This window comes from Xiphias gladius, chromosome 6 (genome assembly GCF_016859285.1).
Source record: "Xiphias gladius isolate SHS-SW01 ecotype Sanya breed wild chromosome 6, ASM1685928v1, whole genome shotgun sequence".
NCBI classification, from domain to species: domain Eukaryota; kingdom Metazoa; phylum Chordata; class Actinopteri; order Istiophoriformes; family Xiphiidae; genus Xiphias; species Xiphias gladius.
This window is the reverse complement of record NC_053405.1, coordinates 30,781,823-30,799,518: the sequence shown is the minus strand read 5'-3', so window position 1 is coordinate 30,799,518 and position 17,696 is coordinate 30,781,823.

The window sequence follows — 17,696 nt, the reverse complement described above, 5'->3', positions numbered from 1 at the left end:
TCCTGGGTTACCTCCACTGTGGTCACTAAGATGATTTTGATAATTTACCTAACTATTGGAATTTGACTACTGACACATGTAGAAGGTTGATAATACTTAAGCATTCAAAACTTTTTCAACAGAATTTTTTCATTAATTTATTTATTGTATGTTTGAAAACATACTAAACCTTTCTATATACTAAACATACTAAACTCAAATAGTCATGACTATGTTTAAAATCTAATAACAAAAATTTCACCCTTAAATGTCAATTAATGTTTTACAGTCAATTTCTGATATTTCAATATACTTTGTTGGGGTAGAAGATAAACCTTATACTTTTTTTCTCACTTCACTTTTTCCACTTAACATTCTGCTAAATCTGGCAAAGCCCTTGAACAAATGTACTTTATGTTTAATTTTTGGCATCCTGATAAAAATGAATAAAATGATAAAAAGAAAAATGTGTGTAAAAAATGTAGTCTGATCTGATGATGTGTGTGTTCATGTCGTATATTTGTTGATTTAGTAAGAGTCTGCAGAAAACACTGTGGGGCTACTGCTCTTCAGGTACTGCTGCATTTCCATTACTTTGAGGCATCGAAAGACATTCGTTGTTCTTAGTCATGGATGGTCCACCTGCAGTGCCCCCTGCATTATGAAAAAAATATGAATTAAAATCGGAATAATTTCTGATTTATCAAGTCTTTTTTTTACATCTGCAACGAGCAGCTAGTGCAAGTCACTGTTGGTCGGTTCCTCTATCTGTCCATCTATCTGAAGGTTGAAATAACGATTTGTGCCACTACCTACAAATAGTGGATGCCATTGCCTTTCATGTATGCTGCACCTCCTACGATAGCGATTGTGGTTGTTAAAACGACCCATTTATTTCATAATGTTCTATAATAATTAACAAATTTAAGAAAAAGCAAAAATATAGTAATAGTCCTAGGACAGTATTAGAATGAGCATTTATAAAACTACTAGGGGGGTGCTAGAGTGTCTGTAGGCAGCTGTAAAGGTCACTCGTTTTTTTCTTAAAACAAAATCTGTCTTTGTTCCAGGAAATACTTCAGCATTTGTCTACAAGATTCATGATAGTCGACGTAAATGCAGTAGGGGCTTTGTTATGTCATCACCACTGGACACAGAGGGAATGATTGCACTTTCTCTCTCACACTCACTCATGAAAATGGTATTGCATCTGTACAGTGCACACTCTCTTTAAAGGGAAAGATAAGAGAATAATTGATTTGTTAATACATTCTCGGCTCTTAACAAACCCACTGATTATATATTCACCTCAATCTTACTTCATTCCCAAATGCACCAGGTGCATCCTGTCATTAAAACACCAAAGGCCTGGCATCATGCCCCCTGTGCACTGGGTACTAGTCATTTGACCACCGCAATGTGCAAAGGCACATGAAAATATGGCCTTATTTGGCCTGTTGTGAAAATATTTTTCTCTTTTAGTTGAGGAATCTAAGATATTGAGCAATTGTCCTATGGCCCTTTTTTGACTTCAAGAGGTGAGCTATGCTGAAAAGCCTCATGTGATATCCAGTCCGGTGTTTCCCATTAATTACCTAGACTGTGGTCGTTCCCCACAGTCTAATTTGGCCCACCATATTTTCATAAAGAAAAAAAATATTTTTACACTTCTGTGTTTCCCATTCATTGATATATTTGTGGTGGACCACCACAATATCAACCAACACATACTGATTTTCTTTTTCTTTTTTTTTTTACTGTTTCAAAAGGGTAAAAACTTATTTCATTGTAGATTGTGCACAGCATATTGATTCGCTCAGCCCCTCCTTGCTCTGCTATTGGTCTCTCTCTCTCAACCCAAATAATATATTGTTCAGTTATTGATTTGTCACAAAGTATTTGGCAGTTAAAATATTTGCAGTCAAGCAGCTTATATACGGTTCGATTTAATAATTAATTTAAGATTTTATTGTATAGGAACAGAGCTAATGAAAGCTATTGACCAAATACCTCTACATTAGAAAAATTTAAATTAGCATTATGTGTGAAAAAGAGGAGAAGTTAGAGGCTGTAGTTTCATTGACAATACATGACCTGTGGTTGGCTCAAGGTGGCAAAGTTCCCAAAACCTAATTTCAGCCCTGCCTGGGATGGACAGTAAAATTTGAGCATTGGGAACCTTTAGAGGTGGCTTGTACTGCTGTAGAACTTGACTGGTCAAGCACTGATGTAATGCTTCCGTAAACATGTGCTATCATTAGAGGGCTACAACACTACCACTAAGTGCTTCCAGGGCCAAACAACAATCTGTGAAAACAAATGGGAAAATGGAAACTGAAAGTTGGACAAACAAAGAATTGCAGGTATTAATTGGTTGAATTTGGTGATCTTTTCTATAGTCTTCCTGTCTATGGGATTTTGACTCCCTATCTTCTTGTGTGTCATGGAAGGTTTTCGCTGGATTTCAGGCTGTTGGTTGGATTTCAGGCTGCTGCCAGCAGGAAACTGCCTGAAATGTAACTAACTGGGCTTCTTCTTTCTCCCATAGTTTTGTGCTTTCTCATCTTTCCTCTCTCCTCCTGTCGCTTTTTGCAGTTATTTCTGCCTCTGGAGCTGCAGAGTCTGGATCTGTAACTGCAAACCATCTACTGCCCCCATGATCCTGCTCAACACCCACTGCTTCAATTATTGTTATTATCATTATTATATTTAGTCTTATATTATTATTAATCTTCTTATAAGCCCTATCAATATAATAAATGTTATTATAATTATGTTTTATTACTATTACACATCTTTATGTGGAAACTGCATTGTGCTATGTTCTCTTTCTGCCCTTCTGTTCAAGATTTCTGTCACCAAGGGCATACACATGGGTGAATGTTTGGTCTCTGTAAATATTACTATAAAGAGTACAGTCTAGACCTGTTCTATATTAAAAGTGCCCTGAGATAACTTCTGTTATGATATGGCGCTATATAAGTAAAATTTAATTGAATTGAAATCAAATCAACAGCTAAGCCAAGTGGTTACCTTTGCCACAAGTGTAAAATGTAATTAAAAGCAAGATTACCATAACAACTTATTCAATTTTGCAGCCATTGTTTTCACATGCAAAACATACCATGAAAAATGAAGTAGGTAGTGTAACTTTAGCACTTTACACCCTTCACTGTTCATACATTACATCATACAGTAGAACAATGGTTCCTAAACCTTTTCATTGCTAGGACCCACATGTAGAGGTACTATTTCTCTTGAAATATTTTGTGTGGTTAAATTAAGTTGTCAAAAAAGTAGTTAAGCTTTCACTGCACTGACATCAGTCTTTGCAGCGCATTCTATATTTGCTCTAGATTTACTTGCAAAAAATTGTCTTACATTCAATATGAGTGTCCTTTCTAGGCAAAGAACACACCACCAGGTCCTTTAGAGGCTACAAAAATAATATCAATATATGCTTTATCATACTTTCTGTGTGGTGCCTTTTTTCTTTTTGGAATATGATCCTTGTTGTATTTAGACAGCACATAAGCTGCTATAGGTTTTTTAAATGTTGTTGACAGGTAGCAATCTGACTTCCAGAAACTTTTAGGAGGAGCTAGCAGGGCTGTCGATCTTGATTGGTCAAGTGTTGGTCAAACATTGGTCAAGCATTGGTCAAGCATTGGTGAAATGTTTACTTGACAACACTTCTCAGAGGACTACAATACAAAGCAACAAACAGATTGAAAAATAAACGCACAAACTGCAAGTTGTGCCTGCCCTTATCAGTATAATATATCAGTATTTGTGTATAGTTCCACCATGTACAGCCAGCCAGGAGGAAAAACCATGTTAATAATATGTTGAAATACTTTCTTGGGCTATTCTGGTTGTCTCCGGCCAAAAATAAATCCATTAATGGGGTGACTAAAAAACAGTCACAGTAAGTTAGGAAGTCAAAGCAGTTCACTGAAAGAGTGCTTACATTTTGAAAGGTTCACTTGTATATAATATAAGAAATGGTCTACAGGGTGTATAGGTGTATTTCGCCATTAAATCAACAAACCAACTAACACATCAACAACTAGAAAATGCATTCAGTAGAGTGCAGACTTCCGCCAAGGAGGCAGAACCCGTAGTTCCCTCATTCATCTCTCCGCCATGTTTAGTTAACTGACATCATGAGGGGGATCAGATGCGGAAGTGCCATAGATGCCAATGTTAAACTTCCACTATAATGAGACGATTTCAAGAGTAAGATTGATTACATTGACAGCTGGAAACAATCAAAGGAGCTAAAAAAAAATCTCCCATGGCTTTTCACGAGTTATTACCTCTGCCAAAGAAATGTTAGAGGCTACGTTTTTGCCATGCCTGTCCATCCGTCCGTCCAACTGTAAGAAAAATTATTAAAAGGTTCTGCATGGATTTCCATGAAACATTCTGTATAGGTTAGTCCTGCCAATGGCCTCATACACCTCTGTGCCATGTTTAGCTGTAGCAATTCTGACCTGTAGGTGGAGTCAAAAGCACAAACTCCGTTAATTAAACAAACCCACTCCTACTGGACCAGGCTGCAATTGTAGAAACTGAAAGTGAAAACAAAAAGATGATTTTGTGTGTGGAGTGCTGAGGAGAAACTTTATCAGGCCAATAACCTACAGAAATTTAGAAAACTCAAACCAGGCATTAAGAACTGGCTCTATAAACTATACGGTGAAAAAAAGATGCAAAAGCTGTCTCTCACATTGCAAAGGGTCATTTTACTGTAAAACCAAAAAAAAAAAAAAAAAAACTATACAGATATATTTCAACGGTTAGTCTCTCCATCTCTAACCCAATGAACAAACTGAAAGAATGAATCAGGAGCTGGAAACCTGTCTTTGCTTTCTCACCTCCCTTTCAGTACGGTTATGGCTACTAGCCAACTTTTCCTGATTTGGAGGCAGAAGTTGGAGTTTGGTTGGCTACCTAGGATCTCCCTCTTCAAGTGGAGTCATGAAAGTATGCTCTTTGTTTTGTGGGACCTTTTCCTATCTCCAAGGTTATCAATCCAGTGGCGGTCTGTCTGCAGTTTCTCAGATCCTGGAGGATTCCCCACATTTCATGTTCCCTGAATTAAACCAGCCAAGGAGAGTCCTCATGTACAATTTCCTGTTTTATTTTGATGTAATTAACTCTGCCTCTCGTTTCAGATCCACATTTCCTGCCCTCCTGTGTTTCTCACCTTTTTGATTGTCTGCCCCAACCTAATGTGTTACACCTGTGTCCAATTGTTTCCCCCTCTCCCATTGTATTTAGTCCCTGTGTTCCCTTCCCTCTGTGCCAGTTTTTCTTTGTTCCTAGTGACAAGTGTTCCAGCAATCTCCTTGTGTTAGTTTCCCTGGTTTTGTTAGTTTGCCTAGGCTTGACCACGTCCTTGCCCAGCCCCTTTGGAATTGTTGCCTTATCTATCTGCCTTCCTGTGTACCAACCTGATTTTTGTGAAAACCGGAACTCTGTCCTGAGTTGTGCATTTGAGTCCAGTGATTTTGTGGTACCAGTGTTAAAAATTGTCAAATGCCAAGTCAAGTCCCAATATTAATTGCTTAGAGAAAAAAGATGAATAATAAAACATAAATAACTATGTAACTACGTATTTACAGTTATATGAAGTCTGTGAACTCCTTAGAATGGAGCATGGTAACCACAATCCTCAAACCACTGTCTGCCTCAGCCATAAATCCCTTCCTGTCCAAATGCCTCTCACATAGTGTTTAATTGTGAGTGTGATTGTCTTTGGCTCTGAGACACCAATCAACCTTGAGTCATAACGCTGCAAGGAAGTATGGCTCAAGTTGATCATAGACATGACATCTTTCCCCCCTGTTTCTTTAAAGTCATTTTCCAGAGAAGAAGCACTGCACTCATCAAGACTGCCATAGAGGTTTGCATCCATTGCAGGGTATATCAAGCTGTCAAGTACACCAGCAACTCCTCTAATTTGTGATTGTACTGTTTTGCCAGTCTTGGGCAAACAAGGATGGATAATGCCACACTAAAAACAAGGACGTGCTCACACAGCTGCTCTGAAATAATGCCCTTAAGCACAAATTTTTCCTGTATACAGATCAAACTGTCTCTGTTGTGTTGCATTCATTCTGTCAATATCATACAATCCTCTTGGTTTCCTTGCAAACACATTTGGAATACATGTTATAATATTCAGAAGCTGAAACCTGCTTAACATGTCCAGATAAAAATCTAACCCCCCGTGGTCCCCGCAGCCACAAAACAATTGTATTGTGCATGACCCCAAGACAACACTGGTGCATATAATCGGCAGGAAATTGCTCAATCATCATCGTTTATCAGGAGCTGGAAAAATGGCGACACCCTGGAATGGCAGAGGTGCTCCTCCAGAGACTCATCATGAAATGTTTTATCAGTTTTCAATGTTAGATTTCAGAAGGGACCACCCAATGGCCATCCCACATTCCTTTTTGTGTGCATTTGTCACACTCATAATAGCCTGAACATAGCTTTATGGACTTCACAAGAGCCTTGGTTGGGCACCACATGAAACACAATGCAGCTCCACCCTAATCAAACCACTGTCTCTCTTTAGTCCATTTTTGATAATACTGCAAAGGTCACATACCACATCATCAAGAAAAGTCGAGAATAGCTGGATTTGACTAACCAAAACAGAAAGCCAAAGGGAAAACTGATGGAGAAAAGAAATTCAAATGGCACAATACAATAAAATTTAAAATAGACATCTTTCTGATAATTTTGACCCCAGCCGGAGATGCACTCCACTTTGACTTTCAGTTCGTCTGTAGCATTGGAGTGAGCTCTAGCTGATAACTCTGCACCAACGGAAGTGACTGGCTGCTGCTTTTGAGAAGGGGCAAGCCATCAATAATGAGAGAAATTTCAATGAAATCTAATTCATAAATGTCCCATAGAGGATACATTTTCAAATGTTTCAGGAGCTGGTATTTGCAGCCAAGATACTGCATTCCTGATTTCAACTCAAACTCAACAGCTACACAGGTGTCAAGCAATGTTTTTGCTGTCCTTGGCAACTCTGAATGTCCATTCTCCTTCAAAACAATCACTGCAACCCACTGTGCAATGGAATGTTTGAGTGGGGGGTTACTATCCATGTTGCTGTTATCGCTGCTCTGGTACAGTATATCATCAAAATCTCTCTCCTCAGCACAATTCTGATTCATAGAAGCCCCCTCTCCTGTATGTTCTTAATGTTGATAAAGCGGTGAAGGACACTGAAGAAGAAGGTTTATCAGTAAAAACTACAATGCAGCTATTTGGTCATGTGCACATTTTTCTTCTAATCTTTGCTTTTTTTACCAGTGGGCTCTGTAATTTCTGACATTGCAGCTTTCCTAAATCCTCAACACTCCCAAAAAAAAAGAAAAGAAATACCAATGCAAAATAAGAGGAACAGAGAAAAAAAATAATCAAAAAGGATATATCGAGCCCAATGTGAAATCCATGACAACATTCATGTTAAGTGAAATCAGTACAGTTGATCCCGTCTGTTGAGGAATATCTATCCACCTGGAACAAGAGATGACAAATTTGAGGAAATAGTCTGACCTCGAATGTTGTTGACAATTTTCTGCATTGAACAAGCGACACATATCCCTATCGAAATAGGAAGCTTGTTGCAGATGAACATTTTTCAGCTTGTACATGAGGCAGAATATAATAAATGTTTTTTAACATTTTTTACAGACAGTGACCTTAGTTTAATTAGAATGTGCCCTATTTATTATAAATCTTTTGTGTCACCATGGGTCACCATGTTAATAAAAAAACAATTTGCAGTTTACGTTAACTGCAGTAAGAACAAAAGAGAAGAAGAAAAATAAAAATAAAATATTGTCCCTTGTTTTCTTTTCAGTATTTTTCTCTTTTCTTTTTTTGCTTTGGCACAATCTGCAAATGAAAATCATGTTGCGCAAAAAACTCTAGAACAGAACAGCTTCAGCATGCCTTGGCATTGATTCTACAAGAGTGTCTTCTAAGAAGTATTCCCACATTTGGTGTTTTGGTGTGGTGATGGTGGTGGAGAGCAATGTTTTATGTGTCGGTCCCATAGGTGTTCAGTTAGGATGAGATGTGGTGACTGTGAAGGCCATAGCATATGATTCACATCATTTTCATACTCATCAAACCATTCAGTGACCCCTCATGCCCTATGGATGGGGACATTCTCATCCTGTTTCTCCACTAATTTTTCAGGTTTTTCCTTTGTCAACTATCAGTATTTACTCCTATCTTGTGATAAATTTCTCTGGGCTATACTGATAGACCATACCCACAGTTTGCACAGGTAAAGTCTGAAAGCCCGAGAGTACTAGCTTGTCTACCATAAAAGAATGTCTAATTGACATTAAAAACTGGATGTCTACTAACTTCCTTCAGTTAAATCCAGAAAAAAGTGAGATCCTTATAATTGGCCGTGACAATATGCATAAAGATTTAAAATCCTCACTTGGCTCCTTTTTTAACAACACTTAGTCTTCTGTCAGAAACCTAGGTATCTTATTTGATTCCAACGTTAATTTTGACATTCATGTCAGTAAGATAGTCCAACCCTGCTTCTATCATTGGAACACTGGGAGGAACTTTGCAAAAATCATTCATGTATGAACTTTAGAGACACAGAAACCACCATCTGTGTTTTCATTTCCTAATGTTTAGATCACTGTAATGGTCTCCTAACTGGCATAAATCAGATAAAACACACACTTCAGATTGTACAGAATGCAGCAGCCAGACTGCTAAGAAAAACCAAGAAATAGATGAAATTACTTCCTTCTTAATGTTTCTACATTAGCTACCAATTTATTACAGTATCGATTTTTAAGATTCTACTTATGACGTTTAAAGCACTTCATGGCTTAGAGCCAGACTATATTTTCGAATTACTTGCCCCTGTCGTCACACAGGCACTACTTTTTTCCTCCTCTTTCCTCTCCTCTGTCAAGATGTAAGACTATGTGCATCACATATTCAGAGTAGTTTGTTCATAATCAAACAAGACAGCATATTTACAGGTAACTGCATCAGCCTTACTTTAATATTTGGAAATTATCTCTCACTCTTGCAATAATCTGCTTGTGACCGGATTATTAAAACCAGTTAAAGTTAAAAGAGCCATTTGATAACCGGCTTGCTAAGAGTTATCCAGGATGACCAATGTTATGCTCAGTGAAGCAGGTGACATTAGGAGAACCAAAGCTGAACTTGCTTCATGGTACACGCTCCTGTACCATTTAATTTACCACAAGTTAATTTTCTTCCCCTCCAGTTTCTGCGTAAAGGCAGGCACTGCTAGTAGCTGAATAACTGTGAAACTATTGTTGAAATATTGTTAAAAGTTGTTGTTGTTACAGCATTAAATTAAAGAATCCTCATCACTGTTGGGGTAACCAGTGAAACAAAGTGATGAATCCTCCCACAAAAAATGACAGCAGCAGTCATTTCACATGCACCAAATCACCATGTTTATGTTCAAGTGACAGTTCCTTCTACTGGCCATAGGGATGGGTCAACAAAAGCTTGGACTGTAATATAAGATACTGCTTTTCATTTCTAAATATTGTTTTTTTAAAGCATGACCACGATTTTTTCTTAACCGTAACAATGCCGCTATTTTTGAAATATGATGATGATGGTTCTCTAACCTTAGCAAAAGGTTATATTTTCCGTAAACTAACAACCCTAACCATATTACTGTCATGTTATAAAAAAGATTTTTTAAAATTATTATTTTAAAAGTGATTAGGCTTTGGAAAGCAAAGACAAATGATGTTGTCCTGCTAATAGCACTGACGAAAATAATTCCATGTTGTTAAAGGGCAATTACAAACAATTAATTTTGTCATTTAATTTGAGTGAATTGTTGATATAAGCAGTGGGCCAGATTGCCATTACATGTGCACAGTAACCTGAGGATGAACCCTAATTATTTTGGGGACCTTTCTTCTTATTGCCAAAAACAACATTTTCCCAAATTTCCACTTTTATACATTTGACCAAATTGCAGTGAAATTAATTAAGCACATTTACACTCAGCGAGTACTTTATTAGGAACATCAAACTGCTACTGGGCAGGGCCTCCCTTTGCTCTAAAAACAGCCTTATTCTGGTATGTTGACATGAGTGCATCACATCATTTCTGCACATTTGTCAGCTGCACATTCATGCTGCCAATCTCTCATTCTGCCACATCCCAAAAGTGATCTATTGGATTCAGATCTGGTGACTGGGGAGGCCACTGAAGTACACTGAATGCATTGTCAGGTTCATGAAACCAGTTTGATATGACTTTTGCTTTGTAGCATGGTGCATAATCATGCTGGAAGTTTCCAGTAGAAGCTGGGTAAATTGTGGCCATAAAGGGATAAACATGGTCAGCAACAATACTCAAGATAGGCTGTGGAATTCAAATCATAAATATTTAGTATTAAGTGTGCAAAGAAAACATTCCCCACACCATTAAACCACTAGCACCAGCCTGGACTGCTGGTGGTATTATTCTGACCCTACCATCTGCGTGCCTCAGCAGAAATCCAGATTCATCAGACCAGGCTACGTTTTTCCGGTCATCAACTGTCCAGTTCTGGTGAGCCTGTGCCCACTGCAGCCTCAGAGTGATGCTCTTAGGTGACAGGAGTGGAACACGACATGGTCTTCCACTGTTGTAGCGCATCCACCTCAAGGTTCAACATGTTGTTCATTCTGAGATGCTTTTCTACTCATCACAGTTGTAAAGATTGGTTATCTGAGTTACCATAACCTTTCTCTCAGCTCCAACCACTCTGGCCAATCTCCTCTGACCTCACTCATCAACAAGATGTTTCGGAACCACAGCTTGCTGAATTTTTTTTGTATTTGGCACCATTCTGAGTAAACTCTAGAGACTGTTGTGCATGAAAATCCCAGGAGATCAGCAGTTTCTGATATAATGAAAGTCACTGAGATCACATTTTTCTCCCATTCTGATATTTGATGTGAATATTAACTGAAGCTCCTGAACTGTATCTGCATGATTTTATGCATTGCACTGCTGTCACATGATTGGCTGATTGGATAACGGCAAGAAAAAGCGGGTGTACAGCTGTTCCTAATAAAGTGCTCGGTGAGCGTATATTCCCTAGAGAATTTGGTACTTTTTTTTTCCCTTTTAGACATACCATGAGCTCACTTCCAGCACTCTCAGGTTAAAATGTCTGCTTTGCACAAAAGATATTTCATAATCTAAAACGTATATTTACAGTACATGACATTTCACCTTCAGATCAGAAATATTTCTATAAATCATCAAATATCATAATCTAATTGATTTCTATAATCCATATATGTCTGACAGCAGTTTTGTGATGCCAATGCTGAGACTTTGTAGAGTAAGTCACGTTTTCCTCTCATAGTCCTTACTCTCTACTATTTATGTCTGTGTCTTTGTTTCTCTGGAGCGATTTGGCCCGTAACCTCTACTGCTGCTGAGCTCTAATTACTGACATTTCTCCTGAGAGATGATACCGCATTGTGGGTGTTTCAGCACCTTTCTTTCCATCAGTGGGGCACTTGGAAATGTCACACTCCACATAACGCACTGTCTAGTGAATCAATGAGCAAACCTTCACCCGATACGTAAATCTGTGTGTGTGAGAGACATCCACATGCATTCTAGTGTGTGTATCTGTGTGGTTTTTTTTAGGGGCCTCAGGTGAAGTTATCAGCATTGAAATGTACTGGACTTAAATTTTAATTCAAACAAAAGTGTGATTTCAGTTCACTTCTCTCACTCCAATCAAAGTAAAGAGCACCAAATGTTCACAAACTTACACACTTACATATTTGTTTCCCAATTAGCTGAATGCAGTTTGCCACAGGGGTTTTGGTGCCCTCCCCTACCTCTCGGTCTCCATACCCCTTTCTCTGGAGATCTGTTTTTATCACCAGTAAAATACAGAAATGATACCACTCAGATTTATGCTTAGGCTGAACCTTGGCCTGAACTTTTGGTAGACTTCCCAGAATAAGAACAAAACCATGAAACAGCCAGCAGTGCAAACAGAGATTGACCCAGGCAATCTGATACTGGTACATTAAATAAGACTGAAATTCAAAGTATTTGAAAGCGTACAATTCTTATTTTAACATTTAAAATTATTGTATAACAACCTAGTATTTCCCTGTTTTTTCCCCACAAGTTTTGCCCTGCCAATAAGACTTAAAAGTAATAAATTAGTTACAAACAGCTTATATCATGTCGTGGCTTTTTTTTCTTCACAACCCTGTGAATCTGCAGGTTTGGCACAGAAATGTTTGCATCCAAGAAAGGGGATTGTATTTACGACTACACAGGCACATCAATATGACTTTAATTCCAAAATGAGATACACATCTTTAAAAGAAAATTATAACCACCCTTCCATATTTTACAGCCACGCTTTACACCCACACAATCAGCCATATTAAACACAGTTAATTTCAGCATGGTAGTATGTTTGCAATGACAATGCTAAACTGATGTTTTGAAGATACAGTAGAATGTTTACCATGTTCACCATCTTAGTTTAGAGTGTTAGCATGCTAACATTTGATTACAACATACAGTTTGATGGGAATGTAAATGGTAAATTCAAGTCTACTATTCATTCTCTTTTCACTCTGTGGTCTCTACCAACTCCTGATTTTAACCTGCAAAACTCAAACTCAAGTCATGGATGAAAGTGACTTTTCTAATCCTAATTTGTCATCAATATTACACTGGGATTTAGACAGTTTTTATTTCATGAAGTTTTCTTCATCTTATTGTCTTGTCTTTGTAATAGCAAAAGCACACTGTTGACATATATATATTTGATCACATTTTTGCTTACAAAATAACACAAGTGAACAGGTAAATGGACTGCACTTTTATAGAACTTTTCCAGTCATATCGACCACTCAAAGTGCTTTACACCATTGCCACATTCACCCAATCACATACACATTCATACAGCGCTCTTTTCTATACATACTGCGCTTCACACATACACACACGCCAATGATACATTAGGGACAATTTGGGGTTCAGTACCTTGCCCAAGGACACTTCAACATGTGGACTGGAGGAGCCAGGGACCTTCTGATTAGTGGATGACCCGCTCTACTACCTGAGTCACAGCCACCCATGTCATTAGTTCTGCAGGTATTTGGCTACACACCAAAGTATAGGACACATTAAATGTCGACATGATAATACTAGATGAAAACTTAAGGCATGGTAAGTTTATTTGTATAGCACCTGTCAACAACAGGGCAACATAAAGTACTAGTGCAAAGTTAAGGGATCCCCAAAGTGATTATAAGTCATCCTGCGAGACACATGAATGTCTGAACAGAATTTTGTGCCAATCCATTTGGTAGATGTTGAGATATTTCACTTGAAAATTGAAAAAAAATCTAGCTCCTGCTGGTGAAAGACGAAAATTCAGGGGATACCGAAAGTCAGTAGGATTCGTTCTCCGAGGACCATGAATGTCTGTACTAAATTTCACAGCAATCCATCCAATAGTTGTTGCAACAAATTGGTGGACTGACCAACCAACATGACCATCCTTAGAGCCATGCTGCAAGTGTTGCTAAAAATGTCCCTCATTCAGTGTATCTTCTCTGTACTTAAGTAACCAGGCTACATTCAGTTTTCTCAAGTAAGTTACTTGAGTAAGTTGAATCTCGAGTAACCACCACATAAATGAAAAACCCGGTTTCTGTAATCAGGGTAGGGGATTAGAGAAACTTGATTTCTCAAACTAGATTTCTCCTGGAGAAGGACAATTTCTTGGCTATGTGTAACAGGGTTCCTAATCAGCTTTTTACATTTCTGCATGTGTAAGATGTATTTATGTGCATAGGGAGGCCCCCTTTTTAGAGGATGTTGTCACAAGCGGAAACAGAAGAACAACACAAGCACAAAAAGAACATTACTGAATATATTAAATTTAATGAAGTAGTATGACATGTTCTGCGCATGTTTTGCCTGACTGTTGTCACAAGCGGAAGCAGAAGAACAACACAAACACAAAAAGAACAACATTACTGAATATATTAAATTTAATGAAGTAGTTTGACATGTTCTGCACATGTTTTGCCTGACTGTGCCTGCCTTCAGCCGCTTTTCACTTCCCCAAGCCCCTGCATTCCTTGAGATCTGCAATTCACCACCTGTTCACTACTTTCCCATCTTCTCAGTCACCTGATCTCCACACTCAGCAGCACAAGCAAACAACACCTGTCCCTAATCACATCAACTAAACAATGTATATATTGTATATACCTGCCCACATGTATTGCCACATTGTCAGTGTCACTTAAGTTACCAGTGAGGGCCAGCTGCTCAGTTTGTGATATCTTTACCTGTATTTAGACCTGCCTTGCCGTTGGATTGATTCTAGTTACCAACCTGTGTGCCTGTCAGCCTGTGTGTCTGAATTTTGGTCCTCTATCCTGTTGCTCCATAGAAAACTTTGACACCATAATGACAACATTTTCCCATTGTCTAGATGAATGTAGGAGGAGGGCTACAGGAAGACCTAGAGAAGATCAGGTGCTATTGGAAATATTTAAAACACAATGGTGCATATAGCAGTGACCTGGCAAAATGTCTGTGTTATATGGGAGTATATTAACTCTTAGGTAATTGCCCTATGGCCTCTTTACTATTCTTTGAGGTGCCCTAGTGCCTCAGTCTCCCTGGTTATGTCCTGCTGAGGCCCTTTTGTTGCATGTAATTCCAGAGCAAGGAGAAGGTTCAGGATTGCTACCCTCCAGCACCAGAACCTCCTCAAACAGCTACAACAAAAACACATCCAGCACAAATGGAGCCATGCCATCAGTGAGAGGAGTGGCTGATAGGAATCCTAAAGTCCCTGGCAGAGTGGCTGGTGGAAGTGGTTATGAAATTTAGCATATATGTACTAGCCTGATTTGCATTCCCACAGTTAACCTTAAGTCGATGTACCTTAGGTCATAATCACCTGTTTGCTTATCACACCTCTGTTCATAGCCCTTTCATTAGAACAGCAAAGAAGGCACGTAATCTTAAAGACTGCCTGTGCTCTATCAGCAAAGTCCTCCAACATTTCCAGAGCAGTGTAACCAGAATTCACTACTGTTGCACATGTGCATCATCATGGGCAGTGATATCTCAATCAGTCATTCTTTCTTGACCTTGAAAATAGTATGTTGACACAAAAAAAACTCTAGGTCCTCTTACAACCAAACATATTGAGCCATTATCAAGTCTCAGACTTGGTCATGTAATGGAAACTGAGGAAACTCCTTTTGCTGATGAATACTGTGAAATGTAGTTGGTAGCCCTGGAAAAAAAAAGTTTCCGTTTGTTTGTTTATTTGTTGTTTTTTTGGTTCATATTTACAAAGTGCTTTACAAAAAATTACATTGTGAAAAGATCCCAAACAGGGAAAAATAAGAGGTAAATACCACAAGGGTAAATGAAAAAAAGGAAACTGAGTACACAAAAATTACTATGTATAGTCCACAGACCAACCACTGAGCACTTCACTGGAATTACTTTCTACCAAATATTAGTCCCAATGAACACTTTTTGCAGTGTGTTCTGTGGTTTATCCAGAATAAGAGGCACATTGCATTTGGAAAGGCACATTGCCATTAAATGTTTAATAAATTAAAATTTGAAAATTTTCTATTCCACTACAGTGGGTTGGAGGCAGAACTCTCAAAGCCCAGACAAATGCAACAATGCCATACCTTCTACAGTGGTGCAAAGTAACTAAGTACAAGTTGCTTTATGTTGTATGATTGATGGTCGATTTTCAAAAGCAGTGATCTTTTCAAACTGTTGCAATGATTGTAAGGCTTCCAGGGTAAATACCTAAACTGTAGTTACTGTGTTATGAGTTTCCATTCTAATAGCACATTTTTGGAAAAGGTGAACTCCATGAGCTCAGTGAGTAGAAACCCCACTCCCCTCTCTACAGATTGTTCTTCCTTTCTCCTGCAGATGATGCTTGACTGTTAAGTGTATGCTAATGATCTGTGAGTCTTGCAGTCATTTGCAGAGCACGCCTCAATTTATTTGCACAAGGGAAATTAATTGCGTTACAAGGTGATTACAATCAGAAAGACATGCAAGGAAGATGGTCCTCACAAGTGATTTAACACTTGGGAAAATGCCACATTTGGTTTAGGTGTGCATATGGTGTGAGCATTTGGTGAGGAACTGGTGAGGCCCCCGAGGGGTTCACAGGGTCTCTCAGTATTCCCTGATCTGGTTCTGGGTAAGAATCTGATGCTTATTATTGAGGCAGCAATGGCAGGTACTGTAAGAAACGTCTATTACTGTCGCTGTTTGCCTCTGTAGCCATCACTGCCACTCTCAGTAGGAATAGAAAAGTAAATGTGAGAGGGAGATGGCCATCCTCATTTCTCAGGACTTGTGGTGGTGGGAGTTCTTCAAATCCCAGAGGGAAAAAAAATGCAGATACAAGGTTCCTTCTTTCTCCAGATTCCACAGAGCTGACAGAAACGTTTTTTTCTTAATACTGTGGATTATGCTTGTTCACATATCTCCATTACAAAACACACAAACAGTGCGTAACAGGCTGAAGGTGAACAGTCGCTATGGCTCAGGAGGTGTTTCCTTGGGCAAGATACTGAATCCCAAATTGCCCCTGATGTATCATTGGTGTGTAAGTGAGTGTGTGTTTTTGGTGTGTGTGTGTGTGTGTGTGTGTGTGTGTGTGTGTGTGTGTGTGTGTGTGTGTGTGTGTGTGTGTGTGTGTGTGTGTGTGTGTGTGTGTGTAAAGCGCAGTATGTATAGAAAAGAGCGCTGTATGAATGTATGTCTAAATGGGTGAATGTGGCAGTAGTGTAAAGTGGTTTGAGTGGTCGATAAGACTAGAAAAGTGCTATATAAGTGCAGTCCATTTACCTGTTCACTTGTGTTATTTTGTAAGCAAAAATGTGATCAAATATATATATGTCAACAGTATGCTTTTGCTATTACAAAGACAAGACAATAAGATGAAGAAAACTTCATGAAATAAAAACTGTCTAAATCCCAGTGTAATATTGATGACAAATTAGGATTAGAAAAGTCACTTTCATCCATGACTTGAGTTTGAGTTTTGCAGGTTAAAATCAGGAGTTGGTAGAGACCACAGAGTGAAAAGAGAATGAATAGTAGACTTGAATTCAGGTGGACAAATGAATGACCATGTTGCTCTGTCACTGCTGTCATAGATTAATGTTGTTGTCAGAAGTTGTTTCTGCTGCTCCAAAGTACCAAAATAATGAATTGTTGCAGGTTTAAGGGAGGAATAAGGTAGGAACCATGTATCTGACTGATTATTGACCTCTCCATGCCTGGATCATCTTCCTAGTAGCACACCTACAGTGAAGTTTGCCCCTATTCATTTTCTATGGTGCGCAAACAAATCACTTCGCAAGGGATTGTGGGATTCCAAGAGATGCAGGACTGACCACTGACACAGAGAAAGGGAGTGGTGGGCACTGCCGTAGCTACTGTTGAGGTTCCCGAGGTCTGGGCCTTGGTAACTTTTACCACAAGTTACTCTTGTATTTGGTTGTCTGTTTGAATGACAACATGGCCTGGGTCAGTTTTCTAAATTTTAAACTGTTCCTTTAAGTGTGGTGGAATATTGCTGAAGTCTCTGGGGAGG